Here is a 20,583-nt window from a genome sequence, read left to right as displayed (position 1 = left end):
ACGAACACGGACAGGGATCAGGTTGCAACTGCACCTTAAGCAGTATAGATGAGGTTGACCAGTTGACCACCCAACAGCTAGACTGTAGAACTTAATTCTTAGTAATAGAACTTAATTCTCAGCTAGGCAATGCTATTAATTCTCACTTGCAAATACGTTCTTTCAAGAATCCACTCAATTGCCGAAAGGAACGGTTCCGAAAACCACGGAGCATGGGCGACGAAGGCGATCGGGGCGATCTCGTCCCGCCACCGCCGCCGTCGGCCTATGTTAGTCCATCGATGCGCCGGAAAGCGGCGAGAGAGTCCCTGCGCGCCACGAGACGTGTAGGGAAGGAAGATCCGGGGAGAGTCCAGCCCCGAGACGGCTCAGATAAGGCGGTGGGCGGATCCTTAAAAACCAACCTGCCGGGTAACATAGATCGAGATAACCAAATCAGCTGCCACACGGGAAGATTGGCCAACATCGCTGTGTTCTGCGATCCGTCTCGGCTCATGGAGGCGGCGAAGGGCGGCAGGAGGGGATCGGCGGGAGCGGCAGCGGTGGCCGGAGGCGGTGCGGACCGTCACGACATGGTGCACGCAGGTGTGGAGCGTATGGGAAACCGCCAGAATCCCATGAAACCCGCAGGTCTCCCGATGGCGCCGCCGAGAGGTTGGGGCGAACAAGGGGCCTCGGTGAGAGACCTACCCGCCCGAAGCTTCTGGCGGCCCGTCGGCGTGCTCGCAGCCATGGCGGCCGGCGCTCCCGGAGCCACGCAACAGGGAGGAGGACGACGGCAACCGGGATGCCGGTGACGGGATGGATGAGCCCGGCTTTAGGCGGGGCGCGGAACCGCGGCAGACGGGACTCGTGAACATGGATGATGAAGCCTATCTAGAATTTGAGGAGGAAGAAGAAGTCAAGCCTGCACCGGGTGAACAAAAAACATGGGATCTGCTAGCACGGTATATGGCATCGTTCAAACCGAATACCACGGCTATGTTCAACCGATTCATTGATGAGGTCTGGCATCCGAGAGCTGGCATTGAGTACTCGGAGAAAGGGAAGAACTACTACATGATCACCCTTTTCTCTAAGGGAGATTATGATTTCATCATGAGGGGTGGCCCGTGGATTTTTAACCAGAATGCCCTCATTGTTACTGATCTGGATCCCGTGAAGCAACCATCAGAGACGGTACTGAATTCTGTACCAGTGTGGGTGAAGATATATGACGTGTCATGGGGGAAGCAAGATAGGGAGTGGGGCATGAAATATGGAGATGGGCTAGGAGAGGCGATGGAAGTGGACGTGCCTGCCAGTGAACAACATAAGAAGGAATATCTCCGGGTGAGAGTTAAATTGCCGTATGACAGGCGCTTGCAGCCATATCTGACCGTCGGCGTGAAGGGTAAACCCCAGGAGAAGAAGAGGTATAGGTTGCAGTACGAACGCCTGCCGTACTACTGCACCCATTGCGGCTGTATGGGGCATAAGACGGACGTGTGTGAGAAAAAGATTCAAGGAGCTCCGTCGCTGAACTATGATGCGCATGAGCTTCGCTGTAGTCCGCAAAAGAAGTTTGAGCACCGGCCACACTATGTTCCACCACCAGCAAAGAGAGGCTTGAGTTTTGCGAGTTTTGGCAGTGCGGAATCACACAAGGGAGGGCGCGCCAGCATAGCCGTGAGCAGCGTCGCGCAAGTGTCACACCGAACGTGCGCCATCGCATGTTGAGTCCGCCGATGATAATGCTATGCCACCCCTGGAGGATGACCCGGACTATATTGCTATGCAAGCTGAGCTCGCAGAGAGGGAGAGACAGGTGCCAGTAGAAGTTGAAGAAAATCTGGTGGCAGGCGTTGATGCGATGCTTGTGGAACAGAGGCCGGATAGGCTACCATCAGCTTATGCAGGTGGAGGTGCGGTGGGACCGATTGTGGAGTTCCCGGATGAGGACGGTCAAGCCAAGGAGCAGAGAGGCCAGGACAACATGGTGCACATCACTATGACGGAGGACATGCTGTCCCGGCTACATCACATGCATGGGGGGAGTGTTTCATCGTCGAGAAGTGGCAGCCAACACCATGGTCCGAGGGCGAGCGATATGATCCCAGCCCTACATGGTCTCTCCTCCCTGCAGGTGTCCTTCGGGTCTGTGAGTGACACGGTGATGGCGCCAGCTGATACGATACTAGGGAAGCGGGCAGCGGAGGAGGCAGAAGTCCAGGGCGAGCGTTTGGAACTATCTCTCGGGCTGGACTACGCAGGTCATGAGGCGGGTACTCCGCCAAAAAAGGGGAAGACGCAGGGTACACAAGTGAAGCCAGCTGAAACGAGCAAGCCACGGAAGGTGTACACAAGGGCAAAGAGCATGGCAGCCACCGGACATAAGCCATCCGGAAACCGACGAGACCAAATGTGTGGTCTCGTCAGGAGAAATGAATTGCGTATCCTTCAACTGTCGGGGAGCAGGGAACAAACCGACAGTTAGAGAGCTTGCCACTATTTCCCAAGTTTGGAGTCCGCGTTTATTTTTCATTTGTGAAACTAGGCAAAGTAGGAATAAGATGCGTAGGCTGCGTCATAGGTTAGGTTTAAAAGGTTTTGCTGGTAGTAGTAGTGATGGTCTTAGCGGTGGGTTGGCTCTTTTCTGGCATGATCAAATAAGTGTAGAGATCCAAGATATTAATGAAAGATATATTGATGCGTACGTGCGTGACTCTCCAAATGCGCCTCAATGGCGTATTACTTGTGTGTATGGTGAACCTCGGGTTGAGGACCGTCATCTTATGTGGGATAAACTCCAAAATCTTAAAGTAGGCTCCAATCTTCCGTGGCTGGTCTTGGGTGACTTTAACGAAGTGCTCTGGCAGGAGGAGCACTTATCCTGTAACCCACGGCCAGTTCACCAAATGGACGCTTTCCGAGAGGTTTTGTATGAATGCAATCTAACCGATCTTGGTTTTTCAGGTGTACCATATACCTTCGATAATAAAAGGATCGGGAGAGCTAATGTCCGGGTTCGCCTCGATAGAGCTGTGGCGTGCCCGGAGTGGCGAGACCGCTATGCTGATACAAGGGTGCTACATCTCACATCACCTGTCTCGGATCACTGTCCTATCCTTGTGCAATTGGAGCAAGAGGTGCGTATGCCGCAGAGACAGGCCAAGCGCCAGTATGAAATATTATGGGAAAGGGAGGCTGACTTACCAGAGAGGATAGCTACGGCATGGGGGGAAGCGGGGCAGAAAAATGACTTGGCTGATATTATGCAGGGCCTAGACCGGGTGATGTCTACCTTACAGATATGGAGCAAACGTAAATTTGGTAACATTCTGAAGGAGTTGGACAAATCAAGGAAACAACTAGAGGCTTTGAAGATCGCAAATGCAGACCAACGTGAAATACGCCAAGCTACAGACCGGATGAACGAGCTCTTATATAAAGAAGAGATGCTCTGGCTCCAACGCTCTCGAATAACCTGGTTAAAGGAGGGAGATAGGAACACAAAAAATTTCCACCAGAAGGCGGTCTGGCGGGCACGTAAAAACAAAATCAAACGGCTGAAGGACAGTGAGGGCGTTTGGAAAGAAGCTCCGTCCGACATGGAAAGGATGGCTACCTCATATTTTAAGGAGTTGTTCACTCGCGACCCCTCGCTAGACTCGGATAATCTGATTGCCTTAACCAAAGAGACGGTGACTAATGAAATGAATGATTCCTTGTGCAGAGACTTCACAGATGAAGAGATAGGCGACGCCTTATTCCAGATAGGCCCACTGAAAGCTCCAGGGGTAGATGGATTCCCGGCCAGATTTTACCAACGGAATTGGGCCACTATAAAGGAACAGGTCATAAACGCTGTTAAGTTATTTTTTGCCACTGGACATATGCCGGAGGGTGTCAATGATACTGCTATCATTTTAATTCCGAAGAATGATCAGCCGGAAACATTGAAGGATTTCCGGCCAATAAGCCTCTGCACAGTTATGTATAAGGTTATTGCGAAATGCATGGTTAACAGGATGCGGCCAATACTGGGAGATATTGTCTCTATTAATCAAAGCGCTTTTGTTCCAGGGAGATTGATCACTGATAATGCACTGGTGGCCTTCGAGTGCCTGCACTATATTGAGCATAATACAAATACGAATAAAGATTTTTGTGCTTACAAGTTGGACCTGTCCAAAGCTTATGACAGGGTGGATTGGGACTTTCTGAAGAAAGTGATGCAAAGGATGGGTTTCTCTCGCCGATGGGTGGATTTGATAATGTCGTGTGTCACCTCGGTGAGTTATAAGGTAAAATTCAACGGGAACCTCCTGGATTCATTTTCTCCTTCTCGGGGCCTCCGACAAGGTGATCCTCTCTCTCCATTCCTCTTTCTATTTGTTGCGGACGGTCTATCAACACTTCTACAAAACGCAATTGATAATAAGGTCATTGATCCGGTTAAAGTGTGCCGGAGGGCGCCGGGCGTGTCCCACCTTTTATTTGCGTGACGATAGTCTTCTCTTCTTCAAAGCACAGGGGATACAGGCACAAAGCATTCTCCAAATTCTGAATGTCTACGCCTCTAGTACGGGACAGCTTATCAACCCCGCAAAATGTTCGATAATGTTTGGAAGTGCCTGTCCTTCTGATCGGCGGGCTGAAATAAAGCAAGTGCTCGGAATACAGCAGGAGACGTTTGAAGCAAAATATTTGGGGCTGCCAACGCCTGATGGGAGGATGAGTAAGGATAAATTTGAGAGTCTGCAGGCGAAGCTAGCCAGATGTTTAGTAGAGTGGGATGATAATCATAAATCACAAGCTGCTAAAGAAGTCCTTATTAAATCCATAGCACAGTCCATTCCAGTGTATGTGATGAGCGTTTTTAAACTCCCCCTTGGGCTATGTGATGAGCTAACTAAGATGATAAGGCGCTACTGGTGGGGAGCGGAAAATGGGAAGCGGAAGACACACTGGATTTCTTGGGACATTATGATGCGACCAAAGAATTATGGGGGAATTGGGTTCAGAGACATGCGCCTCTTTAACCAAGCTTTGCTGGCTCGACAAGCTTGGCGTTTACTACAGTTTCCTGATACCTTATGTGCACAAATTTTAAAAGCTAAGTACTATCCTAATGGTGTTTTATTGGACACGGTGTTTTCAGGGAATGGATCTTCGACATGGCATGCAATTGAGTATGGTCTGGAGCTGCTCAAACAGGGGGTCATATGGCGAGTTGGGAATGGAGCGCACATCAGAGCCTGGAGGGACCCATGGATCCCAAGAGAAGGACGTCACCAGCCATGCTCACAACAAGGAAGATGTAGGTACCGGTGGGTGGCAGATTTCCTGTTGGCAGATGGATCATGGAATATGGAGCGTCTGGAACAATATTTTACCCAGGATGATATCCAGGACATTATACGCATCAAACCATCAAGAAGGAATGAAGAGGACTTTGTGGCTTGGTTCCCAGAGAAGAACGGGCTGTTCACAGTTAAAAGTGCATATCGGTTTGCGCTTCATAGAAGTATGATGCAGCAGGATCGAGGCGCCACAAGCTCTCGACCGGACGGGGCTAGCACAAGTTGGAAATTGATTTGGAAATGCCCAGTCCCGCCTAAAGTCCGCACTCTGGCTTGGAAAATCTGTCGGAATGCTATAGCAAGTCAAGCTAATATGAAGCGCAGGGGTATGGCAACTATGGCGGTGTGCCAAATTTGTGGCCGAGAGGACGAGGATTCCATCCACATTTTCTTTCGATGCCCGCATGCACAAGGTCTATGGCGAGCAATGTCGGAGGAATGGGACCTCCCGAATATTGAGGTGCTACGCCCGGAGGGACAGAACCGGCCGATGAATCTACTCCACGCCTGTTCGGAAGATCAGCGGGTGAAAACCCTTATGACGCTGTGGCGGATATGGCATGCGCATAACGAGCTCACGCACGATAAACCTTGCCCACCCATCGAAGGCTCGAGGAGGTTTCTAGTAAGCTACCTTGACTCCCTCTTATTGATCAAACAGTCCCCAGATGCGGATATAGTAAAGGGGAAGATGGTGATAGATCAACAACGGGGCTTTCAGAGGGACTCCCGGACTGAAAACAGGCGTCAGGAAGCGAAACAGAGATGGCTGCCACCGCCAAGCGGCCACGCCAAGTTGAATGTCGACGGAGCTTACTCGGCTGATGGAAGGGCGGGCATAGGTATGGTACTTCGGGACTGTCAAGGAAAGGTCGTCTTCACGGCGTGCCGACAAGTGCTGAACTGCCAGGACGCCCTAGAGGCTGAACTTCTGGCGATCGAGGAGGGTGCCAAGCTCGCTCTACTCTGGACTCCAATGAACTTCATAGTAGAATCGGACTGTTTAGAAGGTATCAACTGGATTAAGCAGAGCTCTCCAAATGGCTCTGCCCATGCTTTTCGGATCAATGCTATTCGTGATCTGTTAAGGGAAAGAGAAAACAAGCTAGTTAAGATTAGCAGGGATGCAAACACTGCAAGCCATGTGCTTGCCCAGCTAGGTCGGGTTCAGGGGAAAACAGAGATGTCTCTGGGAGCTCCCCTGCCAGAAATAGCTGATATCATTGTAACTGATTGTAACCCTGCTATTTAATAGATTCTCTTTTCCTCGCAAGAAAAAAATTCTCACTTGCAAATTGCAACCTACTGTATGTGCTAATTAACTCATGATTGACACGAATCACAGTCAATCCAACGATTTGGAGTTTTTTTTTCAGTTGCATCCAACACGAATCACGTAACGATCCAACGGATCAAGACATTTTTCTCAGTTGCAACATCATGTGCAATTAGAAAAATCTTAGTAGAAACTTAGGTTGCAGCTACTGACTAGTACAAATTACAATGCAATTTCTATAGTAATCAATTGATAATCAAATTATCTTTTTTTGAAAAGAGGGCAAAAGCTTTGCCCTATTCCATTAATTAAGGAGAAGAAGAATAGTTTTTACAACACACCCCCCTCGAAGCAAAATTTGACTACTCTCGCGGCATCAAATTACTCATACACTTATCACCCGCCAAAACCCAAAGTCTAGCCTCTAACTTGATGTTGTTGAAAAGCACCGAGGGTGGCGCATGCTTGTTTTTGAAGATCCGAGCATTTCTTTCGTTCCAAAGCTCCCAAGACACAAGAAGGGCTAAGGAAGCCACATCCTTGCGTTTCGTCATATTACCCCACCAAGGATGAATGGTGGTGGCCGGCCAAAGATTGAGGTCAAGCGCTTGAATGTGAAGCCACTCGTTTAGAAGACTCCAAAGTCGAATGGTGTAACGACAATTGATAAGAAGGTGATCAACGGATTCCAAAACTCGTTTGCATAGGGGACACTCCCGACAATTTGGCCACCCCCTCTTCTCCAAACGGTCATTAGTCCAAAGCCTATTTTGAAGCGCGAGCCACATGAAGAACTTGTATTTAGGCGGGGCCCAAAACTTCCACACCGTGGAGGCGATGGGGGAAGATGTAGCTCCAAAGAATTGAGCACGGTAGGCGGATGAAGATGAATAGTGGCCATTGTCGGTGAGGTTCCAAGTGATTGCATCATCAATGCCCTCTTGAAGAGTGACTTCCGAGAGTTTGACCCAAAGAGAGATATATTGGCGGATATGTTGTAAGGTGAACTCCGCCGCCAAGTTGATTTTAGAGATCCAACCTTGATTGGTCATGGCCTTCTTAACGTTCCAATTTTTCCTAGTGGAGATGTTGTATATGAGGGGGGCAATGTCGATAGGCTTAAGGCCATTCAACCACGGCGCCTTCCAAAGGGGGTCTTCTCCCCATTGCCCAACATAATGGTTGTGGAGGCGTAGAAGAGGTCCATATCCGTATCATCACAAGGGTTGCCAAGACCCACCCAAATCTTGGACGGCTCCTTCCATTCCTTCCAAGGCCATCGCAACCGAAGAGCACGAGAGAAGAAGTCGGCATTGAGAACTCCTAGCCCCCCGAGGTTTTTGGGTCTACAAACAATGTCCCAATTGACTTTGCATTGTCCACCGGAGACCTTGTCGGTGCCCGCCCACAAGAAGGCTCTTTCCATCTTCTTCATATTGAGCATAGAGCCGGTTGGAACATTGAGAGAAGTGCAGTGGTAGATAGCTTGTGAGGCAAGGACGGATTTGACAAGCGCGGTACGGCCCGCCATGTTGATGAGTTTCCCATTCCAAGACGGGATCTTCCGGGCCGCTTTGTCCTAAAAATTAGCAAAACCATATTTTTGCACTTTGTTCGTCTCTTTAACAAACAAGATTCAACCCATGTAAACCCACACATTAACATACTTCAGAAAATGGTGCGGTTTCAGTTTAACTTCTTGGAAAATCTCAGTACGAAAGAATACTGCAACTTGAAATCCGTTGCAGTACAAAATGTTGACAAAATAATTGGTTGACGTTTTCCTCGCAATACTTAGCTTCCCATCACTTTGATGTATTTTCTTCTTGTTGCATATAACGGATTGGTAAAAATAGATTAAAAGATAAATCTCCACTAATATAAAAAGAGCCAGAGCCGGAGATCCAATGGATCTCAGCCGTCTAACCAGATCGAACTAATGGTTTAGATTGCTTCAATGTTGAACACCAAACATGTTGAGCGCTCGACCTCAACGTCTTCGCTAATCCAGCCCTCCCGCTAATCAGGCACCCACCCCGCATACGGTTCCCACTTCCCACGACCCACCTGATCAAAATCTTTCCATCCACGCATGGCTCTTCGCGTGGGCGCTGACTCGCGGCTTTCCCAGGACTACACGGGACGTTCATGATCCTCCGTTCGGTAACCGTTGTGCAGATCCTCCGAGCGCCGCCACCGCAACTCCTTTGCGATCCTTCCGCGGTGATGTTCCCGGCATCTTCATTGTCCTAATCTGAATGGGCGGCGGCGGTGGTTCGTTCTCAATCAGGGCAAGCTCTTCTGGTTCAAGAACTCGGCCGTCACGTGTGTGTTGGTGCCCCGTGGCGTTATCCCCGTCGCCACCTGCCTCACCGTCAAGGGCGCCGAGGACGTGCTCAACCGCAAGTTCGTCTTCGAGTTCTCTACCCCGCAGGAGACCATGTACTTCGTCACCGACTCCGAGAAGGAGAAGGAGGAGTGGATCAACCCGATCGGATGCTCCATCGTCCAGCACTCCCGATCCATCACCAAGACACTGACGATGAGATCGTCGACTACGACAGCGGCCAGACCACAACAGGCGTCGTCAGATCATAGATTCGTCGATCGATCGGAACCCACAGGTGAGGCGGTGACCCTGTAACTTATCCTTCCATACATGCTGAGGAGTTTGATTCTTGTTTTCTACGGGTATGATGTGTGCACCTGTATCGATGATTTATTAGGTTTACAGCGTTGTAGTCTTTGATACTACTACGGATCGGTTTTCTTCTTGTAACCAGTGAAGTTACAAGTATACATCCACTGATTATAACACCGCTCCTCACTCTTCAATCTCATTTGTGATCCTTGGGCGGTGACATTCCGGTCCTCTTCTTTTTCCCGATCTGAATCGTATGGACAAAACAAGGCTAGCTAAATTAATGGGTTTATCTACTTGATTAGTCTGCTCAAGTGCCTATTCTTAGATTGTATAGATGTGATCATTTTCACGGATTCATGGTCAACCATGTTTTGAGTTGATACCTGTTTAGACATGGTGTCTTTGTGGCTACAGCTAAGTGGCTGCTCTTGAATTTCTGATGGAGGGGACCAGATTCGCACATGCATTGCCGAATGGATAAACCTGTAAGTCTAAGAATCAACCTGTGTTTCTAGATTAACACTGATATCTGTTTTGAACTTTTGATGCTGTGCCGTTGTCTCAGTTGTTCAGTACAACACCTTCATTTGATATTATCTGTTGTGTCGTTGTCTCTATTTCTTCAGATCGTGCAACTACTTCAGTTTACAAATCTGAACTACTACTTCTCAATACTACTTATGTTTACACGAGTTGTGTATGTACCAAATCTCAACTTCTCACATTCAAAGGTATGCATGAACCAAATATGAACTACTCCCTCTGTCTCATTAAATCTGTCTGAAATTTGACAAAATTTGGATGTATCTACATACTAGCTAGATAGTGTCTAGATACATCCCAATTTTAACAAATCTCATATAACTTTGGTGAGACGGAGGGAGTACTCCTGTTTAGACGATCTCGGTTTGTACAGGAGTACAACTTGCGCTCAGTAATGCAGGTTTGAACCATTCTGGAATTTTTGTTATTCGAAAACGCTGATTTGTTCTGTTTGTTAAGTTCTCATATTTTTTAATGTGAAATTAGCAGTAAACAATATTTAATCTGTGTCACTATAGTGTGTTCTTCTTAGTTATTACCCTTCTGTATGATTGATATAGTATGGGAGCTTTATCGGCTATTATTAGTTTAGATATTCAAGTTGGCTGATTATAGAGTTCGAATTTGATCTAACCTTTATTGATTTGATGTAATGCTACAGGTAAAGTCTCCATGCTCTTTATTAATGTAGATATATATGCTCCCCACTTATGGTATCGCACGGTATCATTCCTTATATTTGTGAAAAAGAATCACTAAGAAGGCTAGAAGACTTGCATTGTGAAGCCGAATCATTTCAGAATTTATACGAATCTTAAAACTGAACCTTTTTTGGCAATGGTCATATGCTCCTTCCGGAAGTGCTAAGAGTACAGGCGCATGAAAATTTTCTTTCAGGTTGGACCATCCAACATTTACTTTTATTTGGTTGTTCATAACGGTTTCTTTTTCCTGCAAGCTGGCGAGGCAATGTTCAGATAAAATTAAGGGATTGCGTTTTGTGTAAGTTTCTCAACCAAATAAATTTTAAATAATCACCAATACACTTTGTGACAATTTTTCGCGCCTTTGCAATCTTGTTCCCAGGAGTAGTGGTGGTAGGTCGTAATCACAAGCTGTTTTGCATCACATTGTCGTTATTTAAATAGTGTTTTTTATTTGTTGGAAACTTAATGGTAATAAATCTAAAAGCTCAATAAATATATCCAACCCTTCTTTTGAGACGAAAATGTGAACCTTTGGTGCCATCAGTGATAGAAAAATATCATCTCTCCAATGAATATATATTTTAAGTTTGTGTGATACACTTTGTCTGATTGACATTCTTTCTTGCTAGCTTCGACCTTTTCTGACTGATTGGTAGCTCTGAGAAGTTAACAGTTTGTTATTCTTTCTTGCTAGCTTCTGGACCTGTAAGTGTTATTATTAGATTTTCTTCATAGGCAATTATTTATGCATTATACTGAAATGGGACTGCTGTAGCTAAATCTCCCCGTCCTTCTAAGTTTCCTCACCGTATTTTATCTGCGGTGAGTATTTAGGGTGTTTGAACGTCTTGCAATTGTTTCTTCTCATTAGTCGTAACATAAAACTGAATCATTTCCCTTGGAATTTTGATATAAATAAAACTTGAAATATACTTCTCTCGGCAGTTAATAATTATTAGTTCTATGTGTGCTAATGGCAACTGTTGTTGCCTTCACAATTGGTACACAGAGGTATTGCCCTTAGATACACGTTATTTTTTATCTTTCTTAATTTTTTATGGTCTATTCATACAATTGTTTATAGAGTCATGGAAAAAAATCTTTAATACTTAATGGTCACTCAATTTGAGCCACCAGTAGTTCTTGCATGTGAAGTCAGTGATTCTAGCATTTTGTTTGTGTCAGCATCGGAGACACCGCTAACAGGAGCCTTTGTCTTAGAAATTGCACAAGTGATTCAGTTACATAATGCTGGTTCATAAATTATGCTCAATTTATTTTCCAGCTTGTCATGCTATGATAACCTATTTAAAAAGTAGTTACAGAATGATGCCTTCCATTTGCTTAAGTTTCGTTTGTTTGTGTACATATGAACTATTTATTTTGATACAGTAATGTCATCCCGCATCTAGACCAGGATTTGAGCAGCGATGTGGAAGATGGAGCTCGCCAATAGAAACACTCTCTCTGAAGTTGCTCAGTCTATGGGCTCTTGCTAACTTATAAAATTATCTTCTCATATTGGTGATGGATCTATTCCTGGTTTTCCTTGGTCAGACTCTTGGCATTCAAAGGAATTTGCAATATTGTATTGTTGATGTCATGTGAAATAATCACACTTTGAGATCAAATAGAAGTGATACATCTATTTTGAACCAATGGAAATCTTATATACTTATTAAAAAGAAAATGGTTCACAAATTTTATGATTGTATTCTTTTATTGATAGAGACGTGCGTTGCACGTGCATGTTTACTAGTTATAGTAAAAAAGATTGAGGGGAAACCTAATCAGCTAATCCTAGCCATTGGTTGCATGTTGGATTTTCGGATCAGGACATAGTAATAGGTAAACTTATTTGCACGATATATCGGTGATGTTACATCTTTTCCACAACCGACAACAGCTTGTTTGAATATCGCGGCTTCCCGCCTCGCACTCATGGGCCTCATATGTCAGCGACTCAAAGGTATGGCTCTGTGGGGATCCCATCCAGATCAATATATGCAGGCGCCCATAAAAATACTTTATGGTCTCAAATAGGCATGATCAAAAGTCGTCCATGTACCATTTCACAAAAATGGAAGGAATATATTTTTAGCAGCACATGATATTATTATATTAACCAGGTTCAGAAAATAAAAGGGGCAAATTGAGAAGCAGTAGCAGTTCAGCCATTGTTTCTCGCAATTCCGGCAGAAAATACTCGCTCATCGTTGATCTTACCATGGATGCCTCTACTCCTTTTCCATGGGCAGCTGGTGGCGGCAGAGCGGGCAGACACGGCTGACCCGGAGCCAGTCGAAGATGCAGCGCTCATGGAACGAGTGGGAGCACGGCAGCCTCCTGAACCTGTCCTCCCCTTCCTCGAAATCTTGCATGCACACCGCGCAAGCTCGCTCCCTCGCCTCGCCGGCGCTCGTCTCCTGCAGGCCCGCGATCGCGTCGCCCGACGCCGGGACGGCGCCGAACCCGCCGTTCCTGTACGCGTCGTCGGCGACGTACGCTGCTTCTTGGGTGGCATCGTTCACGGCGACGGCGCCCGGCGCGTCGCCGGCTCGGGCTTGTGCGGGCATCCGGTCGAGGAGCTCCCTCAGCAGCGCGAAAGGGTTGCCGTCGTCGTCGTCCTGCCGCGGCGCGTTGAACGGCACGTGCCGGCGCGCCATGAGGTCCCAGGCTAGCTGGCTGCCGGCCACCCACGGAGCGACGTCGTCCGCGCCGCGCAAGTGTTCGGGCCGGGGCGTGTCCATTGTACTCTCTCTCTCGTGCACCGAGAGGACGATGGATGGATTGCTGGGCAGATTCGTGAACAGGACAGCGCATATTGTTGGTGATATATGGCCAGACGCAAGCTAAAGTTGGAATCGGTTTCGGTTTCCAGCGCATTACCGCGTGGGAGTGGCAGCACTCGGACTGCTGTCGTCTTCTACTCGTGGTTTCCCTCGTGACATGAACGGGAAAAAACAAGGCGAAACAAACTCTCGGCCTGGGTGACAGGGCCTCCATGGTATGGCCCAGAGTATGAGCGAGGGGAGAACAGGCCGATATATGTCATTTTTTGCAAGGCCATGGTGTACTGTACAAGGAGGAGGCCTAAAATGTTAGGCTACCCACCAAAATGTCTCGCTTGAACATACCCCGTACTTGCTATTTGGCCCAGTAGGCTAGTGTCGACATGCTGGTCCCATCGCCGCCTTGCTCCCCACGTGAATCTGTAATTAGGGGTGGACATAAAGCTCAAAGGTTTAGGTTTGGCTCGAGCTCGACAAAGCTCGGTTCGGGCTCGAAGGTCGGACAAGCCAAGTCTAAACCTTGATCTCTTCTGATCAAGCTTCGAGGCTCGACGAGCCTGCTCGATGAAGCTCGCAAGCCGGTTCGAAGGCTCGATGTAATAAAAAAAATAGCTATAATCTTTGCTAAAATGTAATATTTCCGTATAAGGAATTTCAGAAAGTGCCCATTGTTAGATGTATATATATATTGTAGTTTCCCCATATGTTAGGGGGCTTTCTGCATATGTGCACATGTACATGTACTATATATTGTGGCCTTTGGCCCCCTGTAATACAACAAGTATATTCCCTAACATGGTATCAGAGCTACATTGATCCTCCTCTCCCTACGAACTTGTTCCGTCCTTGTCCCCGTCGCCCCGTCGCCCGACCGTCTGAGGCTGCTCCCTGCTCTCCTCCGATCTCCTTCCCCGCCTGCCCGACCGTCTGAGGGATCTCCTTCCCCGCCCGCCCGACCGACTGAACCGTCTGAGGCTGCTCCCGATCTGAGGCTGCTTCCGCTCGCATGGCCCTCTCGATCTCCTTCGCTCGCCCGTGCGTGGCCGTCGCCCGTCTCGATCTGAGATTGGACGCCCCGTCGCCCGTGCGTGGCCGTCGCCCGTCGCCCGTCTCGATCTCCGCTGACGCCCTCTCTCGCAGGGCCCGTCGCCCGCCAGGATCTGCCCTGCTCCCTGATTCGGCCAGATTCGATCTCCCCTGCTCAATTCCTGTTCCCTGCTCCCGTGTTGACTTCCAGCTGAGGTAAAAAAAAAGAGCTAAAAAAAGCGAAAAAAGAGAGAGATATGCGTCTTTTCATATGACCTCTGCGTCTTCTATTCTTTCTGCTCTTCGCTCTCTTGTTTCGCCTGTTCGTGTTATCACGGCTGATGGCACCTCTCTCCCTGTTTCCAGTCGAGGCACCCTTTCTACTACCTCTTTCTCTCGTTCCCGATGTTTCTCATGTTCCTAGTCTTAAGATGAACTCCGTTTTCCGCTAGTCGGCCTATCGATTTCGGTTGTCGCGTCATTCTTGACGCCGATTCTTGTGCTCGTTCGGGACCGCCGTACACGGAGCCCCGGTTGGAGCCGGCCCTCGCAGCCTTGAGTCCCCGGGGATCCGGGAGTTAGACCGGCTTCGCGTTCCTTCTACCGCCACTTCATCCGCCGGCTCTCCGCGGTTGCTCGCTTCGTCACTCGGATCTTTTCAGCAGTGGCATCATCGGCCGGGTCACCTCCGTGGCTCCCGTTTATCGTCATTAGTTCGTCATGGTCTTCCGGGGTCTGTCTCGGGAGATGTGTCTTTGCATTCGTGTCGGGGTTGTAGGCTAGGCAAACAGATTCAGCCTTCCCTATCCTACTAGTGCATCCGTATCTCGGCGACCTTTTGATTTAGTTCATTCGGATGTTTGGGGTCCGGCTCCCTTTCCTTCGAAAGGGGGTCATCGATACTATATTTTGTTTATTGATGATTTTTCGCGATACACCTGGTTGTTTCTTATGCACTCTCGCGAGTGAGGTGCTTTCTATTTATCGGCGTTTTGCAGCCATGGTTCGTACTCGGTATTCCACGCCTATTCGTGTGTTTCGTGCCGACTCCGCAGGCGAGTATATCTCCCAAGCACTCGCGTGGTGTTCTTGCCGAGCAGGGCACCCTTGCCCAGTTCTCGTGTCCCGGCTCCCATGCTCAAAATGGTGTCGCCGAGCGTAAGCATCGTCATAATCTTGAGACTACCCGTGCTATGATGATTGCTTCCTCTCTTCCGCCGCATTTCTGGGCTGAGGCTGTCGCTACGTCGACTTACCTCATTAACATTCAGCCTTCTGCTGCCCTTCAAGGTGGCATTCCTCTCGAGCGTCTTTCCGGTTGCTCTCCGGATTACTCGACACTTCGTTTATTTGGTTGCGTTTGCTACGTTCTTCTCCCTCCTCGCGATCGCACCAAGCCGACCGCTCGATCCGTTCGAGTGTGTTTTTCTTGGATACGGTGATGAGCATAAGGGCTATCGCCGTTGGGACCCCGTTGGTCGTCGGATGCGCATCTCTCGTGATGTCACGTTTGATGAGACGCGTCCCTTCTATCCTCGTCCCACCTCGGGTACTTACCCGGTGGATGATATCTCTTTTCTTCTTTTTCCGGATGCACCCCCTGCTATCCCATCTCCTCCCACTTCTAGTCCTGATGCGCTCCCTTCGGCGCCATCCTCTCCTCTGTCTAGTCCACCTAGTACTCCTCGTTCCCCGGCTTCGGATCCTTCTGATGCTGTCCCTTCTTCCGCTTCTTCTGATGACTTGTCCTCTCGCCGATGACCTTCCCCTTCACGGCCCGTCCGTCGGCCGTCGTGCTCCGGCTCGTTACTCTCCTAGTCGGCATGGTCTCTCTCGTCGTTTCCGAGCCGACTTCTTATCGGGATGCCGAGCGTCATCCCGAATGGCAGCTTGCCATGGCCGAGGAGATCGCTCGCGCTTGAGCGCACCGGCACTTGGGATCTTGTTTCTCCACCTTCCGGTGTTCGTCCTATCACGTGTAAGTGGGTCTATAAAATTAAGACTCGCTCCGATGGATCTCTTGAGCGCTATAAAGCGCGTCTTGTGGCTCGTGGCTTTCAGCAGGAGCACGGCCGTGACTATGATGAGACTTTTGCCCCTGTGGCTCATATGACTACTGTGCGTACCCTTCTTGCTGTTGCTTCTGTTCGTCGCTGGTCTGTCTCCCAGCTTGATGTTCAGAATGCTTTTCTTAATGGTGAGTTGAGTGAGGAGGTTTACATGCAGCCTCCTGAAAGGATCGTATGCCGCACCTAGAGGGGGGGGTGAATAGGTGCTAACCAATTTTTAGTTCTTTTTCAACTTAGGCTTGGCACAAAGGTAAATTCTCTAGATATGCAACTAAGTGAATATACCTATATGACAAGGATATCAACTAAACAAGATATAGCTACGCAATAGGAGATAGAGTGGGATAGAGGTAACCGAGAGTGGAGCACGCGATGACACGGAGATGATTCCCATAGTTCCCTTCCTTTGCAAGAAGGTACGTCTACGTTTGGAGGAGTGTGGTTGCTACGCAAGCCAAACCAACAGCCACGAAGGCTTCACTCGGATCTCCCGTGAGCAACGCCACGAAGGCCTAGCCCACTTCCACTAAGGGATTTCCTCGAGGCGGAAACCGGGCCTTTACAAAGTTCTTGGGGCACACATCCACAACCAAATTGGAGGCTCCCAAATCTGTAACAATACAACAATCAACAACAACACATCAACAACAAATCAACTAGGGAACCAAATAGGAACACTAGCATGAGATCCCTCAAACAAGCGAGGGGAAATGAAGAACGCTTCGGTGAGGATGTAGATCGGTGTCTTCTCCTTCGAATCTCCAAAGATCAAGAGCTTTGGTTGGGGGAGGAAGGAGATCTTGCAAATCTTGTGTTCTTGAGGTGGCTCTAATGGTGGTGAAGCTTGGCAGATTTTTCTTGCAATGATTGAGCAACTTGTCCCTTTGGAGAAGAAAGCTATTTATATGGGTGGAGCTTTCAGATCTGACCGTTGGGGACGAATTTCACTTACACCGGAAGTTCCGGCCAGGATGGCCGGAAGTTCCGGCTTCCACCGGAAGTACCGGCCATTCGGGCTGGAACTTCCGCTTCTGATAAAATTCCTGCAAAGCAAAAGAAGGGGCGGAACTTGGGAGGAACTTCCGGTGACCGGAAGTTCCGGCCAAGTTCCGGCCAAGTTCCGGAATTGCCCGAAAACCTTACTGGACTATACTGAGCCACAAATCCGCATTTCCAGAACTTGCCCGGAAGTTGGGCGGAAGTTCCACCGACCGGAACTTCCGGCCAACTTCACCGGAACTTCCGGTCAGGAAGAAAGGAGCTGTGGCCAAACCGCGCCGAGGAGCTTCGCTGAAAAAGCCGTGGCGGAACTTCCGCCCGCTCGGGGCCGGAACTTCCGCCGATCCGACGAAAAACTGCGTAACTTCGTAACAGCTAAAGCAATTCACCGATCCAACATAATTTTTGATAGCTTGTACCTGTCTACATCAACACACATAAAAATATACATAGTGTTGACGTCAAACACACAAAACCCAAAAGGGCAGGAAATGTTCTTTTAATCTCCCCCTTTTTGGTGTTTGATGACAACACAAGTATTTGCAAGGAATGGATAATGTAAACAACAATGTGAGAGATATAGAGGAGCTCCCCCTAGATATGAGCAATGGTACATAAGAAGCTCCCCCTATATCTTGCATCCGTCTTCCAAGGGTTAGCAATACAACATAGTGATAAGCATATGGATAATAAGGTCATGCACACATAGATAACCAAGGAAGACTCACATACGGAGTTTACCATACACAAATAAGGTTCCAAGCACATAGATAGAGTTTACAAACCAAATAGCTAAGACATAGTTCGACACCATAAAGATAAATAGAATCACAAGCAATAAAAACCAAAGCCAACACGAGCTTGTGACTCCCCCATGCAAATACCCACCGAAGAGCAACCTAATAAGGTCTCATTCTCCCCTTTGGCACCAAAGCACCAAAAAGGAAAATGAGAAACTACGCACCCCAAGGGTCGGCGTTAGCCCAGCCGGGAGGGAGGTTCGATGGAGCGTCGGGGTAGGGAGGAGTGTGAGGGGGAGACTCGATCTCAAGGCCATCCGGAGGAAGAGGGACACCATAACTAGAGACCCACTCAGCTTCCGGAGTGACATTCTCCTCGGATCCGGGGGGAGACACTTCCACCTCAAGGGCCCTCATGATGCTCTTCCGACGCACCCTTGACTTCTTGGCTTCAACATGCCGCCGATACCGACGGTGGTTGACTGCAGAGGTGAGGCAAAAGATATGTCTCATGCGGCGTGCTAGCTTGGAGGCCCAGCTAGGTGGCTTCTCATCCATGGGGTTAACATCTTCAAGAGGAGAGTTGTGGCGCTTGACCCTCAATGACTTCACTTCATGGGATGTGAGAGTGAGTGGAATGGATTGAACGAGTCTAGCCTGACAAGACTCCATCCAAGTGTCCTCAATGAGCTTCATAATGTACGGAGCATAGGCGGGAAGCTTCTTCTCCATCGCACATGACCACATCTCATGATAGATGTAGTCCATCACATCAAGCTTCTCACCGGTGCCCTTCTTAGCAAAAGAGTTGGCCATAAGATCCACTTCATAAAGATGTAGCTCATCAAGGTTGCCACCCTTCGGTCCAATGGTTTCCCAGTAGACTCTAAGCATAATATCCCAAGTAGGGAGAAGATCCGCATTCTTGCCCGGTACACCCCAGCCGGGGATGTAGAGGTGCTCCAAGACCTCCCTTGTTTGAGCCCATGAGCTATCATGGCACCTCCAACCTTTTGCATCAACGTCCGGGTAGCGAGGATATCCAAGGGCGGCTCCAAACTTTGCCAAGTTAGACTCAATGAGCCTCTCATGAGTCATCCACCGAAATGTTCTTGCTTCATCTTGCTCAAAGTGGACGGTGGCATAGAATTGTTGAATCAACCCAACATCATAGTCCTTGTTGAGCTCCATAATGGGATAGAGCCCAAACTCTCCACACATGGCATAGGCTTCTTCAAAGTACTTATTAGCGGCCATCTTCCCGGTGTCGATAGCATGTTGAGGGGCTACCCCCTTCTTGAATGGTATGTAGATCTCATAGAATATCTCCTCTTGGGTCTTGTTGTGGAACCGCTTATCCCCAACCCTATTGTTCCGAGGGGTGAGGTAAGGGTTCATGTCACGGAGCTCCTTGTACTCATTATATTGCATGCCCTTCACGGATATATGTATGTTCTTCCCACGAACAGCCGGTGACTTGTGCCTCTGAGCAGCTGCAGCTTGCTGGCGAGCGGTGAGCTTGGATGGTCGGGTTTGCTCAAGCTCTTCCTCAACCTCATCCACATGATCCTTGCCTCTCTTCTTGGAACCACCTGATAAAGAAATCAATATGATAGGAAAGATGAATGAGTGCACATAAGCAAGGAGGCCAAACACCAGAGCATGCACAGGATATCGGGTAACAGCAGAAAAAATCGCCAGGCCGGAAGTTCCGGTGAGAACCGGCGGAAGTTCCGCCCCGGGCGGAAGTTCCGGCGTGAAGGACCGGAACTTCCGGCTGTTCGAAAACAACGGCGTTTCTCACCGGATCCGAGGCAATGGCTAAGAGGACCGCATTACCACGACATCCTACGCACGATCTAGTAGAGGAAAGGCATCTAGAGGATTTCTACCATAGCTTTGCCTAGAGTATGCCCTATATTTCATCTAGTGAGGTCTACCCACACATAGAGAGGGAGAGGGCACAAACCGGGGGGAGCCATGGAGGAGAAGAGGGAGAGGATGCCGATCCACGGAGACGATCCGGCGGGGAGCGCCGGAGGAGGGAGATCCGGCCGGAGGAGCAGCAGCCGTCACAGGGGAGGAGCACCACCAAATAGATCTTGGAAAGGGGAAAAGTGAGGAAGATGGAACTCGCTCACCCGTTCGGCCCAGCTTATATAGTGGCCACTTAAGGCCGGAAGTTCCGCTCGTTGGAGCCGGAACTTCCGGTCGCGCAGGAACCACCCAGGCTGGACACGAACAAGGCTGAACTGGCGAAAAGATACCAGCCGGAAGTACCGGTCGAAACGATCGGAACTTCCTGTGGTGACCCGGCATACCACTGCATGGTGTAGTATGCAAGTCTGATATAACACCAATGAAACACCGTTCCACTCGTATTATATCGCTCAGAGTGGTACAACAGAAACATATGCGGGTCCAAGGCATGTCTATAGAATT

General features: G+C 48.7%; 1 pseudogene; it reads left to right on the top strand.

Annotated features, from left to right (window-relative positions):
• The first annotated feature begins 8,866 nt into the window (after positions 1–8,866).
• On the top strand, positions 8,867–9,219 carry LOC124656661 (annotated as a pseudogene).
• The last annotated feature ends 11,364 nt before the right edge of the window (positions 9,220–20,583 follow it).

The sequence above is a fragment of the Lolium rigidum genome, chromosome 5, assembly GCF_022539505.1.
Source record: "Lolium rigidum isolate FL_2022 chromosome 5, APGP_CSIRO_Lrig_0.1, whole genome shotgun sequence".
In the NCBI taxonomy this organism is placed as follows: Eukaryota; Viridiplantae; Streptophyta; class Magnoliopsida; order Poales; family Poaceae; genus Lolium; species Lolium rigidum.
Note: the sequence above shows the minus strand (reverse complement) of the source record. Positions and strands in the feature narration are given on the sequence as shown.